The following is a 4,244-nucleotide window of genomic DNA, read 5'->3' as shown; positions in this document are numbered from 1 at the left end:
ACCATCTGGTGTTAGACAGTGATAGTCCTTATGTTGAGAGCTATACCCCAAAAATGTACATGGTTGTGAGCGAAAATCCAACTTATTTTGCACAAAAGCACATAAATACCGAAAACAACAACAACCAAATACCTTGAAGTGATCATACGTAGGTTCATGCCCATAAAGAATCTGATACGGAGACTGACCTTTCAGAACCAGAATGAGCAGTCGATTAATAAGATGCACAGTGCTGCAGAATGCATAACCCTAATAATCCATAGGTAGATTAGCCTGGGCCAAAAGTGTAAGATCGGTCTCCACAATGTGTCTGTGGTTGCGCTCAGCAACACCATTTTGTTCTGAAGTATGGGGGCAGGAAAGATGATGAAGAATCCCATGGCTAGCTAGAACTGAGGCAAAAGCACAAAACTCACCGCCCCAATCACTTTGAAATTTCTTAATAGTCTTCCCAAACTGAGTGCTGACCATCTTTTGAAACTAAAGAAAACATTCAACTGCTTGAGATTTACGTTTAATCAGATAAACCCAGGTAAACTGACCACATATGTGAATAAACGAAACATAACATAGATTACCCCTACAGTCAACAGAAGCTAGTCCCCACAAATCAGAGAAAACCAATTCAAACAATTCCATATATTTAGTAGCAGGGTGTGAAAAGGGCAATTTATGTGATTTCCCTTTCTGACAGGCAATACAAATACTATCAAGATATTTTTTATTGGAAACATTTGACACTTGTCAAGCACAAGTTTAACAATCGCAGGAAAAGGGTGACCAAGTTTTTTATGCCACAGTGTAAAGACATCATCATCCAAATGACAATCTTGGATCCCGATGTTGTTAATAGAGGGAATTGTATTAGAAGAGATAGATGAACCGACCGAAAATTGATAGAAACCATCACGAACTTGGCTCCGCAGTAAAATTTCCTGTGTCTGGATGTCCTTAATAACACAATAATAGGGGTAAAATTCAAAAAATACATTGTTGTCAATAGCAAAATGAGAGACAAACATAAGATTTTTTCGGATGCTTGGCACGCACCAAACATTAAAAAGATGTAATAGCTTCTTCTTTATTGGTAGAACAATATTCCCAATAGACAAAATTTTAGTGGGAACCCCATTTCCCATTAAAAGATAAAAAGTACCTATATATGGAGTGGAGGCATTTAAACCAGACACATTCTGACAGACATAATGAGTGGCCCCTGATTCTGGATACCATGATGAGGTTCTTATTGGCACATGAACATATGAGTTAGTATTATCAAAGTTGGAATCATACTACGTGGCATCCGAAAAATCAGATGCATGAAATTCAGGGATTCGGGGTAGCCCAACACACAGTGAGGAGTCAAAATCAAATACACGTGCTCGTCGTTTAGTCCGCCACGGAACTTCAGGAGCATTATTTTGTACAGAGCCTTCAGGATCAACATAATTAGCATTAGGCCAAAGTAAACTGAGTCCAAAATTTTGGCTAGCATTGGCCTGCCCACTATTCGACCCACTATTCTATCTAGTTGCAGGGCCAGTCATTCGGCCCAAAATACTGCCCACTATTCTGTCCACTAGCAGGCCCAAGAGACTGACCTGCATTCGGCCCAAGGTTCTGCCCACTATTTTGCCCAAGGGACTGGCCTGCATGACTCGGCCTGTGCACCACAGCAGATGGCCCAACACGGCACTGGCCCAGCTCATGCCCCACATCACATTGCATGTCACGTCCTATGGATGGTCTAACATATGGACCATAAACATCAGATGGGCCACCAGTAGACCCAAACCAAGCATTATTCGATCCAGCAGCAAGCCTAATTCCATGACCAGTTTCATTAGGGTAAGAAGAGTAAAAAGGAATAGCCCTAGCTTACGGTAGATAGTAGCCACGATTTTGAAAGTGTGGCCAGCCTCCCTAAAAATTACCACTAGATTTAGAACCATCAAGAAAACCAGAACGGCAAGAGAAGTCATCACCTTATATCCCTTATCCATCATGTGCAGAAGAAAATCGTGCCGTGGTGGAAGTGTTCAGGCCACCATAGTTGCGGTTGAAACGATAGAAGCAACGTTGCACCAAATGACCTAATAGGCCACATATTTGACACTACATTAGTGGCTGAAATCCACGCCCATGCGAACCTGCCATAGAATGTCAACTACACACATCGCGCGAAACTGAGTTGACCACCACAACAACCAAAGATGTTTCAACTAGATGGGCATGCATTGGAACCTCACGTGCCGCTCGCATCTGTCGACTTTCAAACTCCATGAGGATGTCGACTAATCGCTGGAAGGGAAGAGGCTCCGTTGAGAACGAGGGCAAGGTCAACACTGCGTCAAAATCTGACGAGAGGCCAGCCAAAAAAACTTCCACCTTTTCGGCTTCTGAAACCGCTGATCCAGAAGCTGCTAGTAACGCACAAATATTTTCTATTTTTGCAATATATTCTTTTATAGTTAAATCACCCTTTCTTTGTAGAGTGCAGGTTATGTTTAATACGGGAGATTTTTGCACCAGTTGAAGCAGCGAAAAGACGATTCGCTGTGCTTCATATTTCGCATATAGATTTAGCAGATGTAAAGCATGATAAAAGAGATGAACTAATTGTAGAGAGGAGCCAGGAGGCTAACAACTTATCTTGTTAATTAAACATAGACGCATATGGATTTGGAGTGAGAGCACCTTCTGGAGACGTGACGAACCTAGGCAAAGCAGACAACGTGCCCTCCAAGAATCCTTGCAACTCATATCCCTCTATTATCAATCGGATATGTTGGTGCCATTGGACAAAATTTCCTTCCTCTAGTTTCACCGTGTCATGGCGAGGAAAGGATTGAATTAGACATGCGCCGGAAAATGATGGACTCGTATGATCAGCAGAGGTAGAATCGGCTGATGGTGCCATAATGCGGAAGCGAAAGCACATACCAGGACTAAGCGACTGATACCATATTAGGTACTAGGTACTATAGTATTTTAAGAGAACAAGTTAGGGAATGAATTTTACTGAGAAATTACTTATTAATCTTTCATTGCTTGAATGAATACACTGTTGATGCTTATATACATGAATAAGAGTAACTGCTCTTAACCAACTGTATACCAGGCTTAAGCAACTGACTAATAACAAATTAACAACTTTAGTACTCTATACTCTAACACAGATTAAGTAGCACTGCATTGGCCCATATTTTTATATCGTTCAACCAACACTTCAGCGCACGTGTTGCCACCACAAGAAATGAAGTTGAAGTACATCTCTTTTAGGTTAAGTGACATTGAATGGAACAACACCCATGTGCTCTTGTCTGGTTCTATCTTTGAATGACAACTGGAAATGTCTGTTCAGATTTGTTTTTAAAGACAAAAGAAAAGAAAAAGAACCAATTTAGCTACTCCATTAGCTTGAAATTAATTTTAATTCGGATTACGATCTAATTCAGGGTCTGCCACTAAACCCACTATGGTTTATCAGGTTGATGTATAACATTAAAATTATATATACGTCAAATCACATTATGGCTAATTGCTGTTTTGCTAAGATTCGTATATTGGTACCTTTTTTTTATATATATATATCATATAAGATGAAGATTAACATGCCGGGCCGAGTAAATAATGTGTAAGCAAGCTTTATTTCTGTATTTCTTTGGTTTGATTTCATCTCTTTTGCAGATAATTTTTTCACTTCCAGTTCAATTTGATTTCATATTTAATCGAAATTTGATATAAATATTAAATTATTTTTTTTCTTTATTCATTAATATTGAGTACAGTTAGCAACAATGATATGTGAAATTATATGATTAAATTTATCTTAATCCATGGATAATTTTAATCATGATGTCAGATGTATGAACGAAATTTCAAATTAAAAAAAAAAAATTTGACCCGGCAACAAAAAATGGACAAAGTTCAATAAGGATAAAACTATAAAAGACTAACATCTTTGGTTTCGTGGGATTCAACCTTAGCCATTCATGTTGCTTGTCTACAACCTGTTTTTGATGTTACTCTTTTTTGTATTGAGCTTTACTTATTAATGAATAAACTTAGCTTAGCAAAAAGAAAAAAAAAAACATCATTGGAATTGCCAATTCTGATTACAAATAACTTTAACTTTTATTTAAATAAGTTCAAATTACAGTCTTTCAGTTTAGAGGAACTTTTTAATGAAATTTGTTGATACAATGTTAGTGGTTGGAGGTTAATGGAGGTTTAGACGATGT

At 38.5% G+C, this 4,244-nt stretch overlaps 1 long non-coding RNA gene across 1 annotated transcript; it reads right to left on the bottom strand.

Moving 5' to 3' along the window:
- Positions 1 to 624: 624 nt before the first annotated feature.
- Positions 625 to 3,308, bottom strand: LOC121213762 (uncharacterized). The gene is made up of 2 exons (XR_005909172.1): positions 1,986 to 3,308; positions 625 to 1,822 (listed from the first exon to the last, which is right to left on the bottom strand). It is a non-coding gene; the product is annotated as an uncharacterized lncRNA (long non-coding RNA).
- Between the last annotated feature and the right edge of the window lie 936 nt (positions 3,309 to 4,244).

The sequence above is a fragment of the Gossypium hirsutum genome, chromosome D01, assembly GCF_007990345.1.
Source record: "Gossypium hirsutum isolate 1008001.06 chromosome D01, Gossypium_hirsutum_v2.1, whole genome shotgun sequence".
NCBI classification, from domain to species: domain Eukaryota; kingdom Viridiplantae; phylum Streptophyta; class Magnoliopsida; order Malvales; family Malvaceae; genus Gossypium; species Gossypium hirsutum.
The sequence above is the reverse complement of the archived record's forward strand: the minus strand, read 5'-3'. Positions and strand labels throughout refer to the sequence as shown.